This window comes from Chinchilla lanigera, unplaced genomic scaffold (assembly GCF_000276665.1).
Source record: "Chinchilla lanigera isolate Chin_1 unplaced genomic scaffold, ChiLan1.0 scaffold00059, whole genome shotgun sequence".
NCBI lineage: Eukaryota > Metazoa > Chordata > Mammalia > Rodentia > Chinchillidae > Chinchilla > Chinchilla lanigera.
In genome coordinates this window covers 8,243,304-8,259,826 of record NW_004955460.1, presented here as the reverse complement: position 1 = coordinate 8,259,826, position 16,523 = coordinate 8,243,304, and the positions used below count along the sequence as shown (strand labels likewise).

Sequence of the window (16,523 nt, the reverse complement as noted above, 5' to 3'; positions counted from 1 at the left end):
GGCTGGCTCCTTGTCATTTAGGTCTCAGGGGCCCGTCACCTCCCAAAAGTCTTTCCCTGACCCCTATCCAAAAGCCCCACGCAAACGTGGACCCTGAGCCCAGCTTCATTTTGTTCTCACCTCTGGGCCCACTCTGCCTGTTCACCTCTACAGATGCTTTTTCCTTTCCTGGTCCTTCTCTCCCAGAGGCACAGCCTTACCGCGGGCAGAGGCCTGGCTGCCTGGCTCCCTGCAGTGGCTAGGGGCAAAGAACTTGTAGTTGTTGAACGAATAAGTGAAAAAACAGCCCCAGACTCATGTCAGCCTTTGGTCCCAGACACTCAAGCTGCTGCAAGAATATCTCCTTTATCTTTTCATTATGCTAAAATCTATGTAACACAAATTCGCCTTTTTGAAGTGTATAGACCAAGGGAGTTAGGCACATCCACATTGTTGGGCAGACTTCACCACCATCCATTTCTAGAAGTCCTCATCCTCCTACATAGACACCTTGCCCCCCGGATGCCACTGCTCTCTGCCCCTGGTGGATCTGATCCATCAGGCCTCTGAGTGGGTCATGGGTCATGGGCCTCTTCCTGAAGCTCAGCCCTGACTCTGGCCTCCCTTCCAGCTGTGTGACCTCAGACAAGTTGCTCAGCCCCTCTGTGCATCTGTAAAGGGGAGCAATCACAGGACCTGCCCCTGAAAGCTGTTAGGCTGAGGATGTGTGATAGAAAGCCCAGCAGAGCCAGGTGCTTGGCTCAGTGCTGGCCACTTTTCTTCTGTCCTTGTCACTATAAATGGCCCTGGTTTTGCCCTGTCAGCCATCCCCAAAGACTGACTGCACACAGGATTTACAGGCACTGAACAAGCCGAGGGGAGGGTGAGGAAAGAGCTGAAATCTGTGGATGTTGTGTTTTTAATGAATTGCTTATCTCCAGATGGACCTCACACTTCCAGGTGCCCTTTCTGTTCTGCCGGCCTCTGTGTGGGACAACAGGTGCAAGGCTTTCTGGGTAATTCTCTGTGGCCCCGACTGCTGCCTGCTTTGCTTTTTGGGCTCACAGACGTGCTCCAAGGGGCAGCAGGAAGGAGGTGGTGTCCAGGCTGGGTGGGTGTCTCTGGGTTCTCTCTCTCTCTCTCACCTCGATCTCTCTCCTTCCTTTCCTCCACTACTAGGTATTAGACCCAGGGCCTTTGCACTGACTTATATCTTCAGCCCTTTTAAATTTTTAAAAAAGTTTGAGGTAGCATCTCACTAAGCTGCTAAACTGCCCAGGCTGGGTTTGAACTTGAGATTCTCTTGCATGTGTCTCCTGGTGTACTATGATTACGGGCATACACCATGCCTGCTATGGATGTCTCTTTTTAACTGGGGCCCTGGCCAGCCCCTTCCCCTGCCTCAGTGCCCTCACCTGGTCCCTGAACTTACCTGTGTGGTTCTGAGGAAGAGTTCACAAACCTTCATCAGGCCCATGGAACTCTGACAGGTGGCCCAGATTGGGACACTCATCTACCAGCCAAAGCTCTGACCTGGGAAGGAGGCAAGGCAGGAAGGGATTGAGGCAGCCCCCCACTGATGGGTGGTGTGATAGTCTCTGCTTCCTCAGGGGACCTGGCCCACCTCAGCTCCACTGAGACCCTGAGGGGCAAGAGGGGATGTTCAGTCTGAGACCTGGGCTGGGCAGGAGCTTCTTAGGGCCACACAGGAGCTGGGCTGTGGCACGGTGATGCTGGTTGCAGTGGCCTCTCCCTTCTATATGAGCCCTTCTCCCTGACCTTCACCCCACCAGGGCCCTGGATGATGTAACCCACTCAGACAAGGCTGCTCTTGCAGCTCCAGCTCCGTCCTTAGCAAGGCTCGACCTTCCAGGCACTGCCTAGAACTTGCTCAGGGAGGCTGAATGGCCCAACGTGCGGGTGGATGGATTCACACTCCAGAGGTCACCATTACCCGTGGGACCTGGGTAAATTCCTGTCCCTGGCGAGGCCGGGAACCTGATGGCCATTCAGAGTGGCCTCATGTGACAAGTGATTGGCTATGTCCAGCTTGGAGGTCACCAGTTGTTGATGTTCCTGCCCCCTTTAACCCGGGACTGCGTCCTACAGTAACATTTTAGCCCTGTGACTTTGCCAGAAGATCATTTTCTGGAGAATTCATACTAGGACCCTTCTCTGCCCCATCCTCAGGTCTCCTAAGGATTGAGGATCCTGGGACATGAAAGCTCTGTCCCTTCTCTGTACCAAGGCCACTGTTGTGGGCAGAGTTGTCTTACCCCAAATGTGAGGGTTGAAGTCCCAACCTCCGTGGTCTCAGAATGTGACCATATTTGAAAATAGGGCTGCTGCAGATGTAACTGGTTGAGATGAGGTCATATGGAACCCTAAATCAATGTGACTACGGTGTCCTCACAGAGAAAGGATATCTACACACCAGTGGGGCATGTGGGGCCACTAGGGGTGCCTCCCTGAGGAGGGAGGGTGACGTGAGCTTGGTGTCCACCTGACTCATGGAGTGGGACTGTCTGGGCAGGGTGGGGGAGCACAAGGCCAGAAATGCACCTCTGAGGCTGGCGCTTGCGGGACCCCCCGCCTGACACCTCCGTCTCCGATTCTGGGAAGTTCCTCTGACTCTGCTGACTCTTCCTCCTGAGCCACACTTTCCAAAGACGCTTATCTCAGCCCAGCATCCAGGACCGCCCAGGGCTGAGACAGCTGCCAACCCCCAGGGCCCTGGCCTCCTTCCAGGTCCCCACCTTGAAGAGAACCTGGGGCTCCTGGCGGGAACCACCAGCCGACTGACTTCCTCCCCTTCCCTGGCCAGGCAGCCGGACAATGAGCCTCCTCCCAGGAGAGGGGCCGGTCCTGGCGTCCATCGGCCTCTTACTGCGTCGAACCAGGGTGGGGACCAGCCAAGGTCACGAGCAGCCATGTCTGCTAGGCACCCGGAACTTGGCCTGCCCCAGCCACAGGCCAGACACTGTTCCAGGTGCCACTACCCCAGACTGCAGAGACAGGGAGCCCCTCACCCAGGTCCCACTGTGGCCCGTGGTGCTGCACGGAGCTCATTTCATAGACGAGAGTCGATGTCCTGAAAGTGCTCATGGATTTCCTGCCTCAGTGGTGACAGGAGAGTCCTCTGCGGCCGGGGGCCACCTCAGCTCCGATTGGCCCTCTGGGAGCCATGAGAGAAGGAAGCTGAGCAGCACTAGGCCACCACGGCAGACCTTTCTGTCTCTCCTGAAGTGCTGCTTGTGATGTCCTAGGTGGTCTTGGTCCCCAAAACCCAAGCCTGCCGTGGCTTTACTCTGGATGGACATCGTTCCCTGTGATCAGGGCCCCACAGCTGTGGGGAACCTCTCCTGCCCACAGAGGCCCATGAGACCAGGGAGGGGGCCACGATGGGTGGGTCAGGGAGATTCTGATGGAGAAGACCGAGGTCAGGGTGAGATCAGGGTCAGGGGTGGAGTGTGGCAGGCAGGCTCTGGGCCCGGCCACTCAGTACTGTTCTGAGGATCCTGGCCGGGGAGCCCAATCAGCCCCTCCCCTCCGGACCTTGGTGTTATTATTTTCTGTTGCTAATAACACCACACTCAGTAAGTTATAAAGAGAAGTTTATTTTGGCTCACGGTTCTGTAGGTCCAAGGTTGAGGGGCCACGTCTTGATGGCCTTCTCCAGGGCAGAGTCCTAAGGTAGCACAGGGCGTCACATGGCCAGAGATGGGGCCTATGTGTGTGCGTGCAGGCGTGTGTGCGAGTGTGAGTGTGTGCGTGCGTGTGTCTTCTGGTCTGTCTCTTGTCTCATAAAGCCACCAGGACTCAGTCATGGGGGCTGTACCTGGCGACCTTACAGAATCCTGGTCATTGTCAGAGGCAACCCCTGCACGTGATGGGATTAATGTTTCTCTTGACCTCTTACCCAGGGCATTGGATTCCAGCTCCTGAGGCCTGGTCCCACTCGGCCCAGCCCAAGCCTCAGTGAGAAGTCTGCAGAGAGGACAGATTCTTTCTGAGATCTCACATGTAAAGTTGTCTTGCAACCATGAGATCCCAAGTTCCAGCCAGGATGGAGGTTGTAGACCAGAGATCGATGGCGTTTGCATGGGGAACACTTGCATCTCTGTGGACTTTCTTGAGTGGAAAATAAATTAATAAAGATAATGAGTGTGATTACTGATTGTGCTCTGTGTTCTGAGAAGTGTGAATTCCCTGCTTACCTTTCCTGTGAATGAATGAGGTGTTATTGCTGCCCCATTTCCTAGATGAGATACTGAGGCTCCAAGAAACCACTTGTGCAAGGTGACATGGCTAGCAAGTGGGTGCTGAGTTCAGCCAAGGCTGAGTGGCTCCCTTGTTGTCATAGAAGACAAACCAGCTGCTCTGATTCTGCCTGCTTGGGGGGCTCATTTTAGCCCAGAAAGAATGACTCCCTGTTTTCCTCTGACTGTACTGAGACCATGAAACTTCCAAGGCCTCCCTTGGCTCCAGGGTGGTAGAGGGAGGGTCGGGTTGAGGGTGGAGGCAGAGCAGGCCCAGGGCCCTGTATGTGCATGGGAGGCCTCCGAACTTGTCCTTTGCTGAGCCTGGGGAGGAGGGTCTATGTGCTTGTCTTGGGGACTCTACTCTCAGCCCTTCCCTGCTGGAGTAGGGACCCTACTTGACCTGCTTCTGGCCCCCTGCACCCTCAGCTTTTCTGCCAAGTTGGTTCCAGTGAAGTCTTGTGCTGTGAGCCCCTACCCACCCTTCTGTTGCCCAGCCTCGCTGTTCACATTGTCCTTCCCAGGAGCAGGGAGTGGGCCAGTGTTAGATCCTCAACCATTAGTGCTGATGTCCTTTCCTGATGTGGAACTGGTGACAACGACAGCCCCTCCCAGGGCACAGGGGTACCACGTACTTCCCCAGCTCCCACCCAGGCTGCAGGGTCCTCCTGTCCTCCTGGGAACCAGGCTGGGATTCTTAGCCTGTGCTGCAGAGGAAGAAACAGAGGTCCAGAATGATGACTGCTGGGTCAGGGCCCCATGCATGCCCGGGCATGGCTGGGAAGGACACCTCATTCAAAGATAAAGCACTGAGTATGGCCAGGCCAGGCCACCTCCAGGAAGCAGGGAGGCCAGGGCTCTGGGCACAACTGGGGGAAGCCATGGTGGACCCAGATCCACTCAGAGACACCTTCTGAGCTGTGCTCTGGGTCCAAGGCTCAACGCCTTTCCACAGGCTGACAGACAGCGAGGTCCCTCTCCATTCCCGCAGATGTGTGCAGGGCCAGCACGAGGCAGGCTTCAGGGACAGACAGGCAGGGTTCTTCATGCCCAGCACTCTGGGCTCTGAGGCACTGGGCCCCAACCAAATAAAAACCCAGGGCTCTGCAGCCCCAGTGCTGGCTGATCAGGGAGGTGGTGGGGACGAGGCTGCCAAGGAGGCGGAGAACATTCCGGGTCAGGGCAGTCCAGTAGAACTGCTGGCCACCATGGAAGTTCTGGGTGAGAGTGAGCTGTCCAAGAGAGCACCTCAAATGCCGGAGATCCTTGCCTTCATTCTTTTGAGCTTTAATCTACTTAAGTTTCAATAGCCACCTGTGGTGAGTGGCTCCCTTGTGGGTAGCACAGTAACCTCGGCAAGGGACACTGTGAGTAGTAAGGACACGGGGGCTGGAGGGTCCTGGAGAAGCCTCAGGAAGGTAGTTGGGCAGTAGCAGGGGCACATGGAGCAGGATGGGCAGGAGGCTGTGATTCGCTGGGAGGCATTTCTAGTCATCTCAGATCCAGCTGTGGTTCTGTGATGGCTTGTGATCCAGGGTGAGGGGAAGAGCTGCTCCGCTGACCCCTCTGCTTCGGCAGCCGACCGACCTAGTCCAGAGAACACAGAAGACTGATGAGCAGTGATGAGCTGGACAAGTGGAGCCTCTCTTTGTTGGGCGATTTGAACTTTCCCACTGGTGAGTTGTCCCTCGGTGCAAAGTCAGATCCTCGCTGAAGGCTGAGACGCAAGGGAGGGTGGCTGGACGAGACGTGCAGATGGAGTAGTGTCCTCTGAGAAAATGCAGCCTCATGGTAAGGCCAGGGGCAACTCTGGACTTTAGCCTCTGCCCAGAGCTGTGTCACCTCTTGATGACAGATGGGGTGGGGTGGGGTGGGCTCTGTGCCTCTGACAGTAAGCCCTGGAAGTCAAATGCTCAGCCATGGGGACCTTCGTGAGGCCTGGTATGGAAGCGTCCACTGTGAGCTGACCCAGGGGACACATGGGGATGACATGGAGAGAGACCAGGGCCAGCTAGGCTCAGGGCCCATGCTGCCCTTCCCTCCTGCACCTGGGCCACAGCTGGGTCTCCCAAGGGCCACGGGCAGGGCTCATCACTGCATCTGCCCCAGTACAAAGGGGTAAGGACTGTCCTTGTCAAGGCTGGCTCCAGCAATGGGTGAGCACTCAAGCAATCGTGAACAGCAGACATCCCTGCACTCAATTCTTAGCTCTCCTCTGGAGAGTTGGCAGCCTCCACAGACTTCCTCTGGTGCCTCATACAGGGTGAATACACAGTAGGTACACAGGAAATACTACCGAACCATCTGTCTCTTGATTTCATTCCATCTGTACTGCTCCATCCATCTACCCATCTATCCATCCACCCAGCCATCCATTCATTCACCCCATCTCCCCTCCATCTACCTACCCATGCAGCACCCATCCATCTATCCACCCACTCACCCACCACCCACTTATCCATCCATCCACCCATCCACTGACTCCCCACTTATCCCCCTCCCCTACTCACTCATTCACCCGTCCACACATCCATCTACTCATCCAACCTCTCACCCACCCATCCTCATAGCCTCTGGGCATGCCTGTGCCCATGGCATTTGATGAGATGCCCCCCATAACAGGCTGTTGGATCCATTGCTTTGACAAGAAAGGTGAGGCTCAGGGAGGAACAACCTTGCTGAGACCACACAGGTCCTTGGATTCCAGAGCCTAAGCGCCTTCTGCTCTTGTCAGGAGAACTGACACAAGCTCCATCTCCCACTGACCGGTTGTTCCCTGGGAGCAAACCTCCTGTCTCAGGCCTCCACACTGCAGAGTGTCCCTGTGTCCCCGCAGCCTGAGCACTGGGCTGGGTTCAGAACAGACATGAGATGAGGACCCCTTCTCCCTAGGGGTCCTGCCCCGACCTGCAGGGAAGACAGCTGCCAGATGGTGCAGGGCGTATGTGAAGCCAGGAATTCCTGGGACGCGTCAAGAGGGGGGTGGGCTGGGCCGGCGGCAGCAGTGAGTGGGGGGACGCGGGGAGTGGGCTGATGGCTGCATGTCCCAGCTCGTGTGGTGGGTGTCTGGCCAGGCAGCCTCCCTCCACCTCCGGCAAGCTGCCTCCTGTCTGCTCTTCCTTCCTCCCCTGCTCTGTGTGCAGTGGGGGAGCCCTTTGGCTCTGCCTCCCCATCCCAAACTCCCCCTTTCATTTCCAGCTAGAAATAAAAGAGAGATTCTTCCCGCAAGGCTGCCAGCCTCAGCCAGGTATCAGCCCACCTCCAGGCTCAGGCTCACAGCAGCCCTGGAAGCTCCTCCCTCCCTGGGTTTCTGGAGCCCTAAAGTCCCTTTACAGCCCTGCTGCCCATGGCTGGGTGTCCTCCTCCATCATGACAGCGGTGATGGAGGACAACACACCTCCTGTCACTCAGCCATGCACGCACTCCTTTGGGTCTGGCTCCCTCGTCCCCACACCCTGGCTGGTTGCCCTCTGTCTCTTCTGTCTGGCCTTGTTTCAATGCCGCTTCCTCTGAGAAGACAGGATTCCAGTTGGCAGGCACTGGGAGCCATAGAAGGCACTAGAGGAGCAGCAGGGTGTCAAATGAGACTAGCTAGGGGTCAGAAAGGAAGGGGTGCATGTTGGAAGCCTCCACAGACCCCCACGCTGCTGACAACATCCCAGGCAATCACCTCAGTGGGTCCCTGGCAGCCCCAGGCACAGTGCTGCGAGCTGGAAGCCCATTCTCCTGCCATCCAAGGGACCTGGCCTCCCCTCCCTGTCCCCTCCCCTCCTAGTCAGCCCCTTTCTCAGGAGGGAAAGACTGAAGTTCACTGCCTCCTGACTGTCTTCTCGTCTGCTGCAGTTTTCCCACGGTCAAGGAAGTGATTTTCAGGCATGAGCATGAGAATTGCTAGTGACCTTGGAATGAACTTGACTTCTCTATCATCATAGGCCACCTTTTGGCTCCAATACTTACCTTCCCGGGCATAGCATGTAGGGAGGTGGAGATGTGGCCTACACCTCCTCTGCTGCCACACGGCCCTCAGTTTCTGTACCTGCCAGTGGGCAAGGCCAGTTGGCCTCCTGGACCCTGCACAGCTGAGGTTCCTCTGTAAGCACGAAGAGATTGCTGGTATCGCACGCTGGCTGTCTTGGGCTCAGAGGTCAACTTCTGGGCACCCTTGTGCCAAAGCACGGTCTGAACCCTCCTAAGCAGACACAGACCCTAGGTCAGGGGCGTGTAGGCTACTGGTGGTCGGCTCTGGGCTCGGCCCTGGGTTGAGGGCCGGCCGATGTCCAGGTCTGTGGGGGACACAGGAGCTGCCTCCAAGCCTGGCATCGTCCAGTCCATCTGTCCTACTGTGTGCCCTGCTGTACCTGGTCATCAGGCTTCTGGGGAATGACGCTATGTGGTGTCCTGCAGACCCGGCCACACTCCTCAAAAGACAAAAGGGAGGTCTTTTGCGGGCTTTCCTCCTTCCCTTCCAGCTCCACATCTGTGCTATAGCTGTGCGGCGTCTATTCCAGCTGAGCGAGCTCCATAGGAGACCATGTAAGGCCTGTGTGCCCACTGGTTAAACTGGACAGATGTCCTGGTCCCCCTAAAACTGCAGCTCTAGACAGGGCTGGGGAGGGTGGTGCTTCCCTCCCACTCTGGACTTCCCCGCCCTGTACTGTGCTCCACCAGCAGAAAGACACGCCACATGGGTCAGGCATCACCACTGCTCTGAGGAGGAGCTGGCCTCTCGCTCCAGCCAGCTGCGGTGTCTGGGCATGGACAGGCCACGGGCACTAAGAGAGGAGTGTGAGCTCATATCTGGAGTCATTTGTTTCTGTGCCTTTCTCCCCCGGATTGTGTCTCTGTCCCCATCCTCCGTGCCTGTGGGACCCCAGCACCGGCAGAAGCTGCCCACCGGAGACAGGAGCTGGTGAGTGCATAGAGCAGACACGTGGGTCTGTGTGTCTCTGGCCTAGGCCAGTGGGTCCCAGCCAACTGCGGGTGAGAGAGGAAGTGTAAGGTGCGGCAGCTCCACAGAGGGGAGTGGGTGTGGGGAGATCTGCAGCAAGACTGGTGGCTCATGGTTTTCCTGAGAAAAAACACACTCCTGAGAAGCAGCTGGGTGACAAGCACCCCGGGGGGAAGCCTTCCAAGGTAGAGGGTGGCCAAGGCCTGCCCCGCCTACACAGGTGCCCGCCATTCCTTTTGCCTGAGACTAGAGTGTCCGGGTACTGGTTCCTTCATCTGCCGCTTTCTCGCTCCATCTTCAGGTCATAGAGCCCAGATCCTTAACTTCAGGAAGCATCGACTGGGACTGTTTTTCCACTATGCTTTGGTAAGTTCCCACACTGGCTGAGGGACCAGAAGTCCAGCCCCCTAGGGAGACAGGGCGCCTGGTCAGAAGCCAGACGCTCCAAGCTGAGCTGCTGGGCTCCTTGCCTTCCTGATATCCTCAGACCTTGCCTCAGGTGGCAGCAGGGCCCCTGCTGCCAAGCTGGCCCTGGGCACAAGTGCCCAAAGTCTGAGGGAACTGAAACCTCAGGATCTGAATCTCGGATAGCGGTGGGCATCATCCACAGTGCCAGGTTCAGATCAAAGCATAGGAACATGGGCAGCCCCAGCCCGGAGTCTCCATCCCCACAACAGAGCTGCCGCTGGCTGGTGGCAGAACACAAAGGGCCCCCGTGGTGCCGCATTCCCTCGCTCTGGGGAAGGCCTTGAGGCCCAGGGAGGGGGAGCGCATTCCTGGGACTGCTGTCCCCCCCTGCAGAACCACTGGTCACACATGAGACAGCGGGTTAAGAATTTCCTTTTCTATTTTTACTGTAAAATTTTCACTGGCAGAGAGCGCTTGGTTTGGGGGAAAAAAAGCTCTTTTTTGAGCAGCTTGGCTGCAGATGAAAGGGTGGTCGGCCTGCAGGGCTGAGAGGGACGCCCAGCGCCTTCACAGCCTCCTTGGCTGAGAGGCTGATAAGGAGTCAAAAAGCTCATTATCGCCCGTTTTTATTATACCAGTTAACCATTAAGAAAGGAGTGGAGAGGGGCCTGGGCAGCTTGTTGAGGGCTGGCTGTCTACTCTTTGGGAACCCAGTACCTTAGCCCCAGGCTTGGTAGCTGGATGAGCGGGAGGCTGGAGCCAGGTTGAGTCCTGGCATGCCCGGGCTTCCCTGCCCTCTGGGTGGACAAAATGTGGATGGAAGAGCCAGCTGTGCCCAGTGGTGCCTGGCACCTTCTGGGGCTGAGCCTCCTCTGTGGGCCAGCCCTGGCTCCGAGGCCGAAGCTGCTCTTAGGCTGTAGTGAAGTTGCTGGGCTTCCAGCAAAGCTCCCAATGCATTTGTCCATTCAGGATCTTGAGGACCTGTCCACAGGGGTCCCCAGGGCTCATGTCCACAGGGGACCCATGCGCTTGACCACATGCATCCTGATGTCTGCTCTCTGGAGAACTGCACAGACCTGTCGGGGCTCACAGCCCCTGCCTGGGAAGCAGTGTGGAAAACAGCTTCCTGGATGTGCAGGCACCGTGGGCAGCAGGAGGTGCTTGCTTTGCATAGGGACTGTAGCCTTGGTTTGGGGGCTGCTGGCCCTGAGACCTGGCTGGAGAAAAGACACCTTAAAGGTGATGGGATACATAGGACAGAGACCCTGTTGGTTCCTACTCAAGGGAGTCTCAGGTTTCCCTGAACAGTGGGTTGATGACCAAGACTCTCCTTTACAAAAGATGTCCGCTACCAAGCGATGCAGGAGCAGATTCCCCGTTCCTGCTCTCTCAGATGTGTGTGCCCTGTGGCGAGTGGGCTTTTCCTCAGTAAAACAATGGGCAGAGAAAGACAGAGATGTGCTTCTCCATGAGTGGTGGAACCCTCACCGAGCCCCAGGCTCTGTCTCGGAACAGTGGGTTTGTGGAGTGAACTGCATTTGTGTGAACTGTGCTGAGAGGTGCTGAAAGGCAGGTGAGCTGAGTGTGTTCACAGCACTCCCATGTGCCCACGGGCACACGTATGTGTTCATGCATGCATGCATGCATACATGCATACTCACGCTGCATAGGAATTGCTTCCCATGTCCCCAGCCCTTAGCAGTTTCTAAGCCCCAGGCACAAGCCCCCAAGGGCTGCTGGGGTCCCTCTGTAGATACAGTTCAAAAGCTTCCAGTAGGAGAAGATGCACTAGAGGGTGAGATAAACCCAAATGAACCCCAGGCTCGGGGCTCTACCCAGCTTTGCTGACCTCTCTAAAGCCCATCATTATGCTTCCTCTGCAGGAGCCCCTAGTCCAAGGCTGCTGCTTCTCTGCAGCTCTGAGATGTGAACACTGGTGCTTTGGTCACAGCAGGACGCTGTGCCCCTCCTTCCCTGCATGCCCTTCAGCTCTGGAAAGTTTCTTGAAATTTAAAAAATAATTTCCTTCCCTTCATTTTCTCTATTCTTCTCCCCGCCACCCCAAACTCCCATTTATATGCTTACTGGGCCTCCTGACCTCAGTTCATAAAATCTTTTCTCTCCAATTTTCTATCATTGTGCCTTGGAGCTCCACTTTCTGAAAGATTTCTTCAGCTTTATCGTTCGGACCTCCTACCTTCTGCTGAGCTGCTTTCCCGTCTCTCCCTCTCTCTCTGCTGTGGTGCTGGGGATGGAACCCAGGGCCTTGTGGATGCTAGACAAGCGTCTACCACTGAGCTGCACCCCAGCACAAGTCTTTTCTCACGGTTGTGTTTTATGCCCAACAGCTCTCTGTTCTTTTTCAGTAGCGTGATGGTGCTGTGACTGTGACTTTTCGCTCCTGAGGACAATCCGGCCACCTGTCTTTTATGATAAGCTCTGGCCCCTGGTCTGTGTTAAGTATGGCTTGGTCTCTGTTCAGGAAGCTTGGCTCCCCCATCCCTGTCAGTGACCAGGATGTCTAGCATGGAGGCTTGAGGGTCCTTGTCTTCAGGCTGTTCCTCCTTGGTTGGCGGGGTTTTTGAGGATCAGGCGCACAGTGGTGCCCAGGGCCCTGGGTGCCGAGGTTCCATCCCACCCAGCTGCGGAATCCCCTTGCTGACCTTTGCTTGTCATTACCCTCCGTGGCCTCTGCAGGATCTGTGGAAAGGGGTGATTGGGAGGGAGCTGATGGGGGCAGACTCAGGCCCTACACCGCACTTAAGGCCTTTGTGCCCCGTCATGAGTGGCCTCCTGTGCATTCTGCGAGCACATATGGTGCTGCTGGTGGCCAGCTTCCTTGGCTGTCCCTCTGCCTGCCCTGCAGGCATGGCCTCTTGGCCATGTGGTTGGAATCGGGCCGGCCAGCGCCCCATCTGCCTCTGTTCCCTACCTGGAGCCTGCCTTGCTGCATGGCTTCCTGAAACTCTTCTTTAAACAAAGAGTCTATTTATCACGTATTTAATAGGGGTGTGTAGTGAACGCCCAGGTGGGCTCTGTGTCCAGGTGGGCCTGGGTGGGATCCAGAATCAGCCGCTTTATAACCTGCATGACCTTGGCGGCCCTCGCTTCTCTGAGCCCTGTTTCCTTATCTGTGTAAAGGGAGTGAAATTCCCACCTGGCCAGGTTGTTGTGGGGCGCAGAGGAGATAACGTGTCATAAAGTGCCCGCTGAGAGCTGGCACACGGCTGGTGTGCGGAGAGAGTGGCCTTTGTGTTACTGTTTGTGTAGGTGTCTTACCTGCCAGCATACGGGGCGCTGCGGTCCCTGTCACCAGCCTGGGCCAGCCTTGGGCTTTGTGGACACTTCTGTGAGTTCAGCACCCGTGCCTGGGTTGCCTGTCTGTTCTTGGGGATGGGCGTGCAGGGCTGGGCGGGTCCCAGGAATGCTATCCATCTCCTCAGCCCTGGGGGGAGCCCCGATCTTCCGCCTGTGACAGGCCACCTGCAGCCTGCAGAGGCCGCCCGGGGACGGGTTGTCAGCGCCGGGAGGGGCTGCCTGGCCCTGCAAGACCGGGCCTGTGCCGGAGCCACATCCGGAATTCCGCAGGAGCAGCTACCTCGCGGGCTCCTGTCTGCTCTTGTCCAGGAATGTCCCGCCCTCTAAAGCCGCTGCTCTTCAGGGGCCCTTTCCTGAGCCCCCGTTTTGTGACATGAGGTCTGGGAGCATTCATGATACATGGCATGTGACTGCCCACCCTCAGAGAGGACAGTGTGGATGGTGACTCCCAACTCCTGGTGGGGACTAGCTTGGTGAAAACAGTCACAGCGGTCTACTGTTCTATTCACTGAGTAACAGAATCAGAGAGACCCACGGCTCTCAGCCCAGCAGACTCCTTGAGCTTCCAGTTACAGATGCGGGTTACAGGGAATGCACCAATCCCAAACACTCAAGAAGGTGCTGCCGATGCCTGTGGCCAAGGCAGGGAGCTGCTGGACTCCCAGCGTGGCTTGTGCTTGTCACCTCCAGGTGGCCATGGGACCAGGCTGTCAGCATGGGAAGGGGCCGCCTGGCCCTGCCAAACCTTTTGCCGTTTCTTTCTTCCTTCCTGATGCGAGGTCCTGGCAAGATACCCCAGTCGCACTGGGCGGTGGGCAGGGAAGCCAGGGTCTGCCAGAGATGGGGGGAGGGGTGGGGTGGGGTGGGGTGATGGTTCTCAGATGTGGGTGTCACAGCCCTCCGGGAGGCTGGGGCAGCTCTGACTCAGTGGATCCAGAGGGAGGCCTGGGGTCCCTGTGCTGCCCTGGGCTGTGGCGGCTGGAATTGCGTCCTGGGAAAGTGCTCTGAGCCAAAGAGTGCAGGGATGTGGGGTGGAGCCCATCATGGTCTTCTCTCCATGCAACTGGACAAAGCCCAGCTCAGACTTAGGCATCTCACCTCAGGCTTTCCTGGTTCTGCGTCTGCCTCAGTTTCTCCACCTTTCAGCAAGGTGACTCCAGAGTGCCTCTTCTTCTCGGAACCAGTGCTCCATCTTTTGCTGTTGCCTACCTGGGCACAGCTGCCCTTGAGGCTGCGCTGGTCTGCCCAGCTGACCGTGTTGGTCTGTGGCACAACCCACCCGCGTGGGAGCCATCCCTGCCCTGCCCTCCCCCTGCCCGAGGCCCCTTCACATCTGCAGGTGTCAGACTGCAGCCTGCATCACCAGGAACCATTAGGAATACAGATTCTGGGGTATCCATACCTCTAGGGGATCCTGATGTGCCTGGGTAAGAACCAGAATCCCTTGGTGACTCCACAGAGGGAAGATGAGGCCCAGGAAGGCTGAAGGGCCAGGCTGGCACTGAGGCAGCCCAGCCACGTTGGGCCACATCGGAAAGGGGAAGTTTGCTTACTCTGAGCCCAGCCCTGTAAGCTGAGGGGGGATGACTCCCATTTTACAGATGGGGAAACTGAGGCCTCCAGAGATCAAGGACCCACATGAGTTCCAGCCTGGACAAGGGCTGAGCCGAGGCTGCCGGGGAAGTTAACACTTGACGGAAATGAATGAGTCTTGCTTCTGTGTTTTTCTAAGTTTAGCAGATCAAGATAAACATTTATCTAAATGGAAATGCAAAGCTTTTGTGGTCTGGGAACCTATAGCCAAGGCAAAAAGGCAAATCAAACAGGCACAAGATCTGCAACAGCTAGACAAGGAAACGATGCTGAAGTTACACGGAAAATATGCAAACTGATGATTAAAAAGCAGTGCTGAGCAACCACAGTAAATCAAGAAGAGGACAGAGAGAGACACTCCAGCAAATTCTCTCTCCTTTTTTTTTTTTTTAACGGTGCTGTGTTGGAATCCAGGACCTCATACATGATTGGCAAATTCTCACCACTGACCTGTACTCCTAACCCAGGACACTTTCAGAGGCAAAAAATTCAGGGAGAAGATAATAGCAGAGGCAGCAGCCTTCACTCACAGCCACAAAGAAAATGAGGTGTTCCAAGGGACGGGTGGGGTCCTCATGAGGTGTCCCTTAGGCAGGATGCACTGCTGTCCCTGTGCCAGCCAGCTGCTAACCTTGAGGCCTCGTCACCCCATCTGCATAATGGGCCTACAAAATCTGAGAATCACCGGGGAGGCAGAGCGATCCCAGCTCAGCATACTTGGGGCACCGCAGGCAGAGCTTGTCACAGGTCCCCCAGACAGCTGGCTGACCTTGATATTGCCGCAACCCCACGTGAACCAAGAATGCAGTGATTCACCGTGTTTACGAAGATTGCAACTGCTGTGGGCCCCAGAGAAGTGTCTAAGGAGTCACTGCCAGCATGGGCGGGAACCGGGCAGCACAGGTTGCCCTGCCCTCATTTCTGGCATGTGTGCAGGTCACTTTTCACTGGGGCTGACACAGTGGATGGTGTGAACTCCCCAAGTGAAAGTGCACAGGATGTGAGGCACAGCCATGCCTAGGACACAGGAGGTTTGCGTGGGCCCCTCAGTTCCACACCTGCTGTGCCAGTTGGAGCTGCCTGTTTCCAGATGCAGCCTGGTGTGGGCTCCGCCCCACCTGCCCCTGTCACTCACTGCGAGGCTCGAATCTGCAGTCTGTCCTGCTTCAGGGGTGGATGAATTCCTGCAGTTCACTGGTGCTGGAGGTGGCACTGGTAGCGTCCAGCTTTCAGCTGTCAGGGTAATGCAGATATGCCGCGAGTTGACCCTTGAACCCAGCTACCTGCGCTTCTTCTCTGCAGTGGAGCTGCCCAGCCATCCAGGTCATCGCAGTGAGCACACTGGCTTGGAGACTCAGCAGCAACTCAGGCCAGTCACCATCGACTGCTTCTGTATTTAAAATTAAAAGTCTTCCTATGAAGAAAATCCCAGGTCCACATGCTTTCACTGGTAATTTTTATCAATAGACTCAAGAAACCTAATTCTACCCTTAATTCTTACAGCAAACAGCCAAGCAGGAAATACTTCCCAAAGCATTGTAAGAAGCTAATCGGCCCTCGATGACAGAACCCGTCACCAACAGGACCCGGAAGGAAGATGACAAGTCTCCAAAGATACCAACGAGGGATAATTTATTGTAACCGAGTTGGGTTTATCCCAGAATGGAAAGTGGTTGAATGTCACCAAATAAATGAATATAATCCTCCACAGCAATATCTTAGGGTCATTTCAATAGAAGAGAAAAAGTATAAAATGCAATGTCCATTCAAGAAAGATAGTTCCACTAGGAGGAGAGGAGCCTCCCTAACTTGACAAAAGGTTGGACAAACCCTACAGCCCACCGAAGATCCACCCCGAGATTGGAGCCTGTGCCATCTGCCCCGCCGCCTCTGGGGGGCCGAGTCCCAGGTGCAGGCCAGAAACGAGAGAGAGAGGTACCAGGGCTGGAGGGGAGAAGTAACACTGAGCGTCACAGAGGCTATTATTCTGTGTGTGAAGGCAGGAAAATACCAGGATA

The 16,523-nt window shown here is 56.1% G+C and overlaps 1 long non-coding RNA gene across 1 annotated transcript; it reads left to right on the top strand.

The window, feature by feature from the left end:
* The first annotated feature begins 8,932 nt into the window (after nt 1-8,932).
* On the top strand, nt 8,933-16,278 carry LOC106150002. The gene is made up of 3 exons (XR_001236512.1): nt 8,933-9,147; nt 9,488-9,552; nt 16,009-16,278. It is a non-coding gene; the product is annotated as an uncharacterized LOC106150002 (long non-coding RNA).
* The last annotated feature ends 245 nt before the right edge of the window (nt 16,279-16,523 follow it).